The 12,457-nt window shown below is 45.9% G+C and overlaps 1 long non-coding RNA gene across 1 annotated transcript; it reads right to left on the minus strand.

The window, feature by feature from the left end:
- Positions 1-1,828: 1,828 nt before the first annotated feature.
- Positions 1,829-10,623, minus strand: LOC135918363 (uncharacterized). Its single transcript, XR_010569638.1, has 3 exons — positions 10,557-10,623; positions 8,236-8,813; positions 1,829-4,783 (listed from the first exon to the last, which is right to left on the minus strand). It is a non-coding gene; the product is annotated as an uncharacterized lncRNA (long non-coding RNA).
- Positions 10,624-12,457: the final 1,834 nt, after the last annotated feature.

Raw genomic sequence — 12,457 nt, forward strand, 5'->3', positions numbered from 1 at the left:
GGCCCTAGTGTTTTCCTCTTTCAGAATTTAGCTTGGCGAACTGTTTCTTTTTTTTTTTCTTGTGTGTGTGTGCATTCATTCTCATCCAGTAAACTTGCCTTTGGTCATGTCAGTGTAGATAGTCATATTCTGTCAAGTTCCTGAAAGTTGTCAACTTAGTTGCACTTTTGTACTCACATCCAGGCCTTTTTATGTTGCATGAGCATTGTTCACGTGACCATCAATCTGTTGTGCCAAATACTCCTTACTGCTGTCTTGTTCTTTTTCTTTGAGCCTCTTTCACGTGAACACATTGTCCTTCCATGATTCTGGTGCATAAGTCTGTCACCTTGCCTAGTGAATTGGTATCAAGCCTGTCACTCGAACGGTTTATTTCTTGAGAATGAACAGAGTAATATGTATGGCTTGGTATTATGTACTCCAAAAGATCAGCATGCGCAGAAGTGCTTTGACATATATCTTTAAAAGTTGTTTCTACATCAAGAGTAGGCAAGTGACTTCAGTGATGATTGAGCCTCAGTCTGCCTATAAGGTGTGGCTGCATTTGTATATTTTATGCACAGTGAAATTCTGCTACAGCAACACTGAGCCCATGCCACACATGGCAATGTGAAAGTCAAGCACAAAACAAGTTGGGAAAAATGCTTTTGTTTATGTTTTGAAATTACAAAAACTCCTTGCCACTTCCTTATCTTTCACATATAGATCACTGCCAAAAGTACAACTGCTGTTCATATCATTGCATATGCAGACAGTGAAAAAGCAGTTTCAGCATGATGCAATTTTCATTATGGTCACCAGACCTAAGAAGAACTCTCAAATGAGTTTGCTGCTGAGCACGAAGCTGAGTGCTCTCATTTGTAGGGAATGTTTTTGTATGTATACTGGTTCCTAAGCACCTTCGGTTCTTCTCTTACTCGCATTGCCAGCCCCACTCACTTGACATCACCATTGAGGAAGGTGTAAGGTGCTCTGTGTAAAATACTCATTGCAGCTTTGGAGGTGCTGCCCATGTTACAAGTGCCCATAGTGAGTTCAATAGCCATTTTCTGAAAGTTGGACAACATCCATTTTTCTTGCTTGCATGCAGGGTCATTTGTTGTTTTATTATAAACAATGCATTCTCTGTAAGCCACTTATCCAACAGCACATATTCGTTTAGTGATGCTATTTTGACCTTGAGTTTTCCCACCCTGTGTTTAACATATGTCCAGTGCTTTCTGTCCTGAAATGGAATGTTTTTTTTTTCTTTTTTGCATTTATTCGTTTTTCTCTGTGCCCCTTTTCTTTTGTGTGTGTGTGTGTGATGTCGATGTGTAATACCGTGATGTGCCAGTGAACTGATGCAGTTTGTACTAGCTTCACTATAAGGTGGTAAATCATTTGGTATCAGAGCCTACAACTGACGAAGTTATGCAGGTCCCCTTTATCTGTTAGCTTGTTCAGGCATTGAACAATATATGCCAGGCATTTGAGGTTGCTAGTTTTTAAGGTTTTTAGTTTTTTTAAGCGAGTGTGTAACTCCCAGCAGAATTACCCTTTTTATTTCTTGTTCGCGTTTTTTTTTTTTTTAAATCTCATTTTGAATAGGCAGGATGTAATTGCTCACTTCCTAAGGAGGTCACCCACCTTGATTCACTGACCTTTTGTATCTGTTAATTGTTGCTTTCCCCAAATATTCTTTTTTTCTTCTTCTGATTGTCTAGAATGGGTAAGTCATACTAGCTCTAGTTTGAAGGTTCTAGCGATTGCAGACATTGTCAGGTAAGTCTCTTATTAGACAGCTTCTTCTGTTAACTTTAGGGGGAAAACAGTTGAATAGTGTAAGCCTAGTCGCTTTAATGTCAAAAAAGGTGGCTGATTCAGGATGCACCTGCATTCATGTTGTTTTCACTACAAGCACATCTTTCACTGCACCGAGCGTGGCCTGAGTTTTTTCCGAGTTGTTTTCTTGCATGCTTGCTCAGGTTGGTTAAAAAAGGGCATTGTACCTAATAGTAGAGGCATTATATTTACTTGCCCTTCACATTGGTGGTTTTTTTTTTTGTTATCCTGTTCTTGGCACATTGCAAGGTGTGTTGCTCGTGCTCAGTTTGAAGCACAGTCTCTCAAAGGGAGACCACCTATTGCCATTGTCACTATTTATGAAGGCATTGTTTTGTGCCATAAGACAAGGATGTTGTATAAACCATACACAGTGTGCCACGTTTTCCTGTCTACTTAACAAATGCCACACACATTTTTTGCATGGATTTTGGAGATTTTCTCTTTTTTAATGGAGATGAGTGCTGTCATAGACTCCTCTCTCTAGTGAGCACTACTAAATAAAGTGTTTTCAGCAGTTCTGGCTTTGTGTTAGCCTTAATTGTGTAGAAAGAAGGGTGATGTGTAATCTCATGTTAATTAAGGTTTTTCCTCGTGGTTAGCAGCAGGTGTGCGCTGCCATAGGTTAAAGAAGCTGTGTGCAGCAGGAGCTAAAAAAAAGAAGTAGTTTTCCATTACAGCTATATTTGCAATAGAAACCTTGACATTATGGCTGACACTGTGGCACACTATCCTGAAGCAGTGTGTCCTTTATATAAGTGCACATGGTAGAGATTTCCAACACATTTGAGCCTTAACTTAAGAACGTCAGTGTAGGTAATGGAATATTTAAATTGAAGGGGTCATGCAACTCCTCTTGGAGCAAGCGCTCCAAACCATGTGACAATGCCCCAACGTTTTGTTGCTGCACCCATGAACTGATTTTGCGATTTCTGTTCAATAATGCGCCAAGTGTTATCACCCCAAAATTTTCTGTTTTGTCAATCCTCGCATTGTGAACCGTCCTGGAACATTTTTATCTCTCAAAAGAAAGGAACCTGCAACCATGAGCACGTACGGACACCCTATGTCGCAGCGGCGGTACTGTTTCTTCGTCAAATTTATCGCTTTGTAATTCCGAAAGAAAACAAATGATGCAACATGTTTTTCCAGATTACATTAGTTTAGTTCAATAAACTCAATTTGGGAAATTTTTAAGAAACTCGATGATGGCCTTTTCTTTTAAAGATATTTTTAAAAGTAGTGCTAATTTAACAACAGGTTTAAACTTGAGCACTTCTTGTGAATTTTCAGTGCAATCTAGGGCAAAGATGTTTGCTTCAAATTTCAACAACTTTCATGGCAGGCTGAGAAAATGTGAAAACTGTGCTCCTCACAGATACAGAGAAAAAAAAGTCTCGACTTTGGCCAATATTGTGCAATTTCCATTTTTACCATCTTTTTCTCCCCATCATAGCAGTCTTACTTTGTAATAATTAGAATCAGTGCTATTGACTCGTACTGTACTACTGGATATGTTTAGAACCATAGCCACAACACAGTTTCTTTGGGAGCTGATCAAAATGCAGATTCGGCACAATTCACAAAAAGCACTTATGACTGACCGGCTGCTTCCATATTTTTTTTTGTGAAAACAGATTTATTTTTCTCGCAACACTAAGATTTATTTCGTATTGCTAGGCAAAATATATATTTTTTTATTAAAATTAAGAATGGGCACCGTACCTACCCGGTTAAACTTATGTGAACACACCGCAAACTTTTTAGCCAGCCGAAAGTCGTGGAATACCAATGTGAACATGCGAACCTGAGTGCAAGACAGCGCAGCTTGTGGCTTGCACGGATAGAGCATATTAATTTTGATGCATTGAGCTTCATCGTATGAGTTTGTGGTGCACACTTTGTAACGGGTAAGTTGTAACAAGTCCCTGCAAGATAGGTGACGTGTCAATCATGGGTACACGCGAGGTGGTATTCAGTTTGATACGCCGATAGTGCACTTCCGACATGTTTGCAGGGAGACCGTCGAATGTACTGGGCTACAGAACCAAACCCAAAAGTTCTGCGTGTTACGAGTGCCGGGAAAGTGACATGCGAAGAAGTGGATGGCCGTGGTAGGAAGCAGGAATTGACGGAAAGACGGGCAGATGTGCTTGTAGAGAATGCGGAGAGCTGTGTACTTTCGCAGATTCTACTCCGTTGATTGATGATGAAACAGTTGCTGAGAATGCACAGAATGCACTCATAAAGTTTACAATTCAAGAAAAGCTTCATATCTGCAAGCAGAAGCGCTTTATCTTCCTGGAACAGTTTCGGTGACAGGTTTTTCACCAATCCGGTCGTCAATTCGTGGGTCGAGACCCCCCCACAAAAAAAGGAAAACGAGTTGCTTTCAAAACAGAGTCAATACACTTGTCCAACCTTTTCCCCACTGTTCGAAGCAACTCTAGAGCTCAATTATAGCTGTTTAGTGGCCCCTGCGACATTGTCTTCACCTTGTTGCACAGCTGTAAATCTTGTACCTTTGTTATAGGTTCCTTAAGTATTAAAAAAAAAATCACAGGAACTTCAGCCCGGTGAAGAGGGTGCATGGGGAACTCAAGCCCATCCCTGAGGTAAAATACCACGTCATAGCCAAAGCAATGAGCTGCAGTGCTGTGGTGATGGAGAAACTAATTGCCAACATTACACAATTTTGTGCGTTTCCCTCCAACATTCTTAATAACTAATAGTAATAATAACAATACTTAATAATAATAGTAAAATTGCCGACAATTGACACTTTCCAGGAGAAGTAAATTTCCTCTGCAAAATTCCCCAAACGCCGAGGAAAAAAAATTCAGACAGACATTCCCGCAATCTACCCCAATGAGGTAGCACATCCTGAAGTTCAAGGTCTTGCTCGCCGAGCTGAGCAGGGAGTGACTTCCATTGGTCAGGAGAACACAGAGGAGGAGATCTGGAGAGAAAAAGACAGATTAACAAGATTTAGCAATATTACCAAATTCTATCAAAATCGGAGGCGAATATTACCACCGTCTCACACTAAACTGAACAGAGCTGAGTCCGTTACTTGGAGGCGATTACAAACAAACTTATATGAGTCCCATGCAGCTAAAGACTTCCTACCCCGAGATGTACGAGAGCGATGTATGCAAGCTATGCAAGTCTTCTGGAACCACCCGTCAACATGTGGGGATGTAGAATATATCAAGATAAAATGGCAGTCTCCCCGGAAAATCTGCGAGCGCGGTGATTGGCTGTGCTGCTCAACTCGGAACTCCAAGATAAACTTTGGGCTGTCCAGCGAGCCATGGAGGCTGTACAGGAGCAACAGTTCCCAGAGGCCATCTAGGTGGCCCCAGGCCCGGGGCCTCCCACTTGCTGGATTCCAAATAAAGTTATCTCACTCACTCATCTACGATGACTATCCAAGTATGCGAATAGCCGAATGCGTCATGTCTGAGACTTGTGCTGACCCCGGGCTCCTCTCTTGCGCTTGCCTCTGGGTGTGGCGGCTCCGCAGTGAAGTCTGCTATGCCCCATGGCGCATACCATAGGCACATACATAGTGACCCAAGTTGACGTCAAAGAAGTTCATTGACGAGTGGCTCTTAGGAAAGTTGGCATCAAAGAGGTTCGCTGAAAAGCGGCACATATGCACATGAATGACCCACGTTTTAGAGCGCAGCTTTTAGGCGCCTGTTCCTGCGGCGAGTGTCGGCGGCCTAACCGAGCGAACCAGCATAGCAAAAAATGAAAGAGCGAACGTGGAGTGGGAGATGAAAGATACGAGCCGCGAACGGCCGAGACCAATGAGAGTGGCCCCTTCAGTGACGGGGGCGCGGGAAACGAGTGTCGTGCGAACCATGTGAACCCGCCGGGCCGCTTGATGTGTACTCGTATCTGGTCTCGGCCAGATTGCTCGTTTCGTACTCTCATCTGCTCGCGTCAGTTCTCGCTTGCGCTTGTTTGCGGCTCTCTCCCGCTGAGGCGCTGCATGTGGAAAAATTTTGCAAGGGCGCTGCGAGCGAACTGGATTTAGAGTCACTGTGGATTGGGGCGGAGACTTGCTTCGCGGCAGATTCAACGTAATTTTGCTACGGGCATTGAGACAGATTGCACACGTACGCTCTTATAATGGTGATTTATTTCAACTGCAAATTTACATTGACGCCAATGTGCTACGTATACACATTTGAGGCATGCGTTATACAACATGACGTCTTCAGTTTTGCCGTTGTCGTCAAGTGGGTCGTCTGCTATACTCGTGGACAACTTTCTCTGGCCATGAAGGGAAAGCTACGGAGGCAAAGCGCGCACAAGTGAGAGCGCATCTGAAAAGAGTCCCGCGTTCTAATCCACATTAGTTTAGGCTGGGGAAAACAAAACATAAACACCTTATTAGCAACAGTTAAATATGTTAATAAAACACTGAGTGCAGAGGTTTACTTATTTTGCGGCTTCTCCCTTTCACATCTGGGGAAACGCGAAACCGGAGGCATTGTCCGAGCAAAGAGAGTATGCAGGGTCCTGAAGATTTGGCTGTGCGTGTTCAAAAAAAAAACAAAGATTTTGCACTCATCGCTGCACTGTTCTTGCTCAAATTTTCCAGAACGATGGCATTTTGTTGTCGACTTCGTTTAGTATAACACTTGGCACGATTATTCGCCTGTTTTTTTTAAGACAAAAATGAGAAACTGTTTTCGCTTATGGGAACAATGGCGTCTGAAAAGCCGACCCTGGCCACGGGGCAAGAAACATTTAGGAGTGGAAACTCCGCTGTTTGCGCGCGGCGACCACAAAAGGTCACAAGCCCGCGGAGCCGTTATCGTGCTGGTGGCCTGGAAAGAAATTACCGCCGTTGAGAGCGCGCCGGAGCTAAAGCTTTACCGGAGCCGCCTGCCCGGGCGCTGCACTTTTTTTTTTTGCCGCATGGCGCCGCCACTGTATACGGCCCCGTCGGCGCATACAACAATTGTGACCTCCGCGCTCGCTCGCGCTGACGGGAGTTTCACCTCCTAAATAGTGTCTTACTACGTGACCCTGGCACAAACTTGTGTCGCCGCCTGCCGGCAGCAGCAAGGAGCTGCTTCCCCAATGTTGGCTTTTGGTGGACGTCCAGTTTTTCACGCAGAAAGTCTGTGCAGGAAATTTTTTTTATGGTTTTACTTGCCTTGGTGCGCCCGCGACTCTTCTCGGTCGGTACAAATTGTAGTTTTATCCAGGGGAACTGCTATTTTTACCATTGTTTTCTAAAGGTAACACAATTTTTGCCAAAGAAGCCGCCTACTTGCAACATGAAGCTACATAAGAAAATTTTATTGATATCGCGTCATTTTATGCGCGCTTCTTGTTCGTGGAATGTTGATCAGGGACAATGATCAAAGGAAACAGTAACATAGTGAAATAAGCCAGGTTTATTAACTGCGTGGCGCGAAGAGATACAGATGACCAATGCACTAGGTAAATCTAAGGGTACATAGAGATGTATATCCACGACATGTATGTAAGAGAGAAATGATCAAATATTCAAAATGCACTGATTGAAAAAGTGAAAACTGCCTACCGGAATAAGCGTGTTTGTTCTAAAAGCTGCAGTGGGCCCAGGTGAACCAATCGACTTTCCGAGAAAAGCAACATATCAAGGCAATTACTGGACGTTAATATGATCAACAATGTTAGGGAAATGATATTGCCTATGTACTCAGACTGAATGGAGGAGACCGGGAAGTCTAGCAATTTAATCTCCGTCGCTTGTCTGGCGATCTCCTTCAATGTGCCAGCAGGCGAAATGAAGCAGAAACATATAGTCTAATCGAATGGTATTGCTATTCAGATCGTATTCGACTTCAGCATTCACTATTAAAATTATCGAATAGCCGTTTCCGTTCCAATGTAACGCATAACGGCACTTTTGAAGTCTCGAAGATGAGGGGCCGATGCAAGTGAGGATCGAATCTTATCCCGAATGATTGTCCTGCTGGAGAGTCGTGGCTGTTGCCCAGAGGCGCGCCAGTTCCTGAGAGAATTAATGCACGCGTACGGGTGCTAATCAGTTCTGCTGAACAAGTTCCTAGCTGTCATTCAATATAAATGCCCCATTTTGGGGCAGCCTGTAAATCTGCTAACTTGAATCAGGCAAAGAAAACTTTTTTTTGACATGCGAGTTGTAGCGACGCCTGCCTATCGAAGATCGACCGACGTTACTTGTTGGGTAGCGTGGCGTTGTCGGCGGGCTTCAGGCATCCGGTAGACCATGGCGACCAAGCAAGGGCGAGACGATTTCTAGTGCGAAACTTGCACGGTTTATTCAAAGGTAGGTGAAAGAATGAGAAGAGCATGAAGTGAGTAAAAGTATATTTCAGAGCATCTTAAATAGGCTCTCTACAATCGTGGGCGGTATCTTACCTCCGTCGACGTCACGTGACCGGCACAGAAAGGGGGGCCCCGCCTCCTCTGGTTATACCGAGCTTGCTGCAGAGAGGAGTTCGTCACGCCACCTGGAATTGTAGACGCCTGTCCGTCTCTTCTGCGCGTTGCGGGTTCGTGGAAGTTCTCCTCTAGGTCCAATTCAAGGAAAGGGTCTCTCAACTCGCACACCCACACTCATATAAGAGGCCTGTACGCTGCAGGGCTTCCGGCAGACACTCGAAACGGTCATGGCGAATTAGGAAGTCACGCTTCATTTCGACGAAGTCTGGTGGAAGAAGGTCGGTTGAAATTCTTCTCTGCACGCGGTGCCAGACGCCAACTCTAACAGCATCTCCGGCGGGGGAGGAAGATCCCGAAATGTAGGGGCCAGCAGCCGCTGTACGAGGGATCGGCGTTTCGGTAGCAGAATTCCCCTTAGAGGTGACGAACCCTTAGTTCGTAGCAGGTAGATTCCTGGGAGTGGTCATTAGTCTTCGTGGCGCTCGTGTGACTTTTCTCCCTGGTCCGGTCCTGTGAAATTGGTCTTGCAAGCAGGTCTCGCAACTTTTCGTCTCCTGCGTGGGTGAGCAACCACCCCAAAACAGTGTCGGACCCTCAACCACAAAGCAGCGAGCACAAGGCCACTCTCCCCCAACACACACCCGGCTTTAAAAAAAGAAAACCCGCGACACCTTTCCTATTACCTACGCGCGTCCTCCCCTCCCTGAACACTAAAAACAGCCATTTCTTCGAAGCGTTAAGACGTGGTAATAAAATCAGCTAACAATCGGCTTCACTTCGGAAAACGTATGAATTCGGAAAAACGTGACGTAAAAATGCCACGGAAACCCGGATGAGCATGAGGTTTTCGTTACTCTAGGGGCAACGACTCAAACCATCGGCATTGGCGTTAAGCTTACTCTTCTTGTAGCGAATATCGAAGGTGCACTGTTGAAGAGCCAAGCTCCAGCGCAAAAGACGAGCGTTTATCGTAGACATGGACTGCAGCAATGTGAGGGGACAGTGGTCAGTCTCTATGCATGGCGAACCTTGAACCAGCGATATAGCAAGCTAGCTTCTGCACCGCCCATACTACGCAGGCTCATTCCTTATCTGATGCACTGTATGCTTCCTCACGAACTGAAAGCTTTCTACTGGCGCACTAGTACAGGGTGTTTGTTCTCGTCATCTCTCTTTTGACAGAGCACCACCCCCATACCCATGTCACTGGTATCACACTGAAGAATGAATGGCTTAGAGTAGTCGGGCGCGTTCAACACTGGCTGACTTGTTAATGCTTTCTTCAGCCTACTAAAAGCTTTTTCTTTTGCGTCATCCCATTTCACCGTTTGTGCTTCTGTTTTTCTGAGAGCATCCGTTAAAGGACTCGCAATCTCGGAATACCGCGGGATATATCTTTGGTAATAACCTGCCAAGCCAAGGAATGATCTGATGTCCCGCTTGGTACGTGGTTACGGGAAGTTGTCTATGGCGGTCAGTTGAACCTCGGAAGGCCGACGATGACCTTGCCCTATTACATGACCTAGATAAGACACAGCACGGTTCGCAGGTGTTGCATATGGTCGGCCCATGATGAATAAAGGTTGCTATGTCATCGAGATACGGAAGTGCAAAGTCCTCCTTTCCTCGTAGCACCTGGTCCATAAGGCTAGAGAAGCAATACGGCGCATTCTTCAATCCAAAGCTCAGGACTTTCGGACGAAAGGTTCCCATCGGGGAAATAAACGCCACAAGCCTGCTTGCCCTCTCGGTCAACGGCACCTGCCAATAACCTCTGTCTAAATCGAGCGTAGAGCTTAAATTAGCACTGCTCACTTTCTCAAGCCTTTCCTCGATATGCGGTATTGAATAAGTCTGGTCCTTCGATCGTGATTAAATTGAGCCTGCGGTAGTCGATACATGGTCGTGGCTCTTTTCCTGGGACCGAGAGGCGAGCTATAGTCACTCTCTCCTGGCTCGATTACACCTAGTTCTAACATCTTGTTTATTTCAGCGGTCATGACTTCACGTTGACGAGGCGAAACGCGATAAGCTTTCGAACGAACTGTGTCCGACGAGGTTAACTCGATATCATGAACGATCGCAGTGGTCCTGCCCGGTGTGTCTGAAAATACGTCTTTAAATTCAAACACGAGTTCCCTCAGTTCGGCCCTTTGATCGGGATTCAACTCCGCCAACTAACTTGTCAATTTAATGGTCTAGTGAATGTCTTTTGCCTCCGTCACTGCTGTTAATTCTGGAAAGTCGACAGGCATTTCCTCAGGTTGGTTATTCAACGAGGGTTTCAGGATCATTACCTTTTCACCAACTTCAAAGCGTCGCGTGCGAGCCATAGAATAAAGAACAACTTTAGAGAAGGGAAACTGTACCTTTGGCAGTGGTTCGAAAATAAGCAGCGGCAGCGCATGGAACTAACTTTCGGGGACGCCAGATGACGTTGCTCAATCCGGAAGCGGAAGTGCAAACTTTTTTTTAGCGCAAAATTGAATATGGCCGTTTTTTGCCGGTCGCGTACGCTGGTACGTGCCGTGCTTGCCCTGCAGGCTATGCGGCATGCCTCAATGCCTTCGCTGCCGCTTAGCTGGTGCGTTCTAATTGCCAAGAGCCTCTACTGACGCCCATACAAACAAGCCACAAGTGAGTGAACAGAACGCGCGACTTTATTGGCAGAAGAAAAGCAGTGTACATTCTCGTGCAATAGCAGAAATAAAATTTGCATGTCGAGATACGCTGGAATCATTGACGCGAGCTCGTAAACGGCTCACCGTCGTCGTCGCACGTGGCGGTCAGGTTAACGAGCAAGAACCAGCAGCGGAAACATATTGGACAGAGTGTGCCACTTATTTGCAGCGACAGTCGCCGTTAAAAATGCCCAAATTGCATTGCGAAGCAATCGGGAGACGCAGGCATCTGCTGCCGCAGCCTACACAGCGACATGGGCTACCCCAGATTTTAGCCGTTCACTCCTTTCCAACCTGCACGTTTCTTTTCTTTCGGGGGCCGCTAATGTGTGGCTCACACTTGGTGTCTCACATTGTCTCGCTATGGACAAGTCGCTTTCGTGGGCATCGCCTCCATCAGCTACTATTGCGGGCCTTTCCACCCATGTAGCTATCAACTTCATACGCATCGGACTATGTAAGCACGTATGCTGGTCTCCGTTCATGCCTAATCGCGGCCGAGAAAGGCCAGAGGCACAATATGCCCATTGCTGCAGCAGGAAAGCGCGAACGGGGAGCACGAATCACGGTGCATGAAAATTGGGAGTCTGTCGCTGTGCAGGCTGCAGGAGCGAATGCTTACTTCGAGAGACTGCTTCCCAGTGCAACCGACCAGGCCGCAATATTCTAAAAACATAACACTGCGACCATAACCAAGTGACATAACAGCAAAATTAAACAGCAATCAGTCACCGCATGAGGTTCAGACAATACGTTATACATTGGCGACGAACTATATGGCAACAGTGAGCATTCACATACACGGGTCTCTTAGGGTACATTGAGCTGCCTACCTGCAGGCGTAGTGCCCGACTTCGTCGCACGTGGTGGTCTACTAACGAGCAACAACCAGCAGCAGAAACAGATTGGACAGAGTGTCCCACCTGTTTGCGGCGACAGTCGCTGTTAAAGATGAGCAATTTGCAGTGCAAAGCAGTCGGGTGACGCAGGCATCTGCTGCCGCAGCCTACACAGTGACATGGACTACCCATCATTTTAGCATTGACACCTTTCCAGCCTGCATGTTTCTTTCTTTTGGAGGCCGCTAATGTGTGGCTCACACTTGGTGTCCCACATTGTCTCAATATGGACAAGTCGCTTTCGTGGGCATCACCTTCATCAGCCACTTTTGCGGGCCTTTCCACCCAACTTCATACAGGTCCGACCATGTAAGCACTTATGCTGGTCTCCGTTCATGCCTAATCGCGGCCGAGAAAGGCCAGAGGCACAATTTGCCCATGGCTGCAGCAGGAAAGGGTGAATGGGGAGCACGAATCACGGTGTGCATAAATTGGGAGTCTATGTCGCTGTGCAGACTGCAGGATCAAATTCTTACTTCGAGAGGCTGCTTCCCAGTTCAACCGACCAGGCCGCAATATTCGAAAAACATAACACTGCGACCATAATCAAGTGACATAACAGCAAAATTAAACAGCAATCAGTCACCGCATGAGGTTCAGACAATACATCATACATTG

Source organism: Dermacentor albipictus, chromosome 1 (genome assembly GCF_038994185.2).
Source record: "Dermacentor albipictus isolate Rhodes 1998 colony chromosome 1, USDA_Dalb.pri_finalv2, whole genome shotgun sequence".
Lineage (NCBI taxonomy): Eukaryota > Metazoa > Arthropoda > Arachnida > Ixodida > Ixodidae > Dermacentor > Dermacentor albipictus.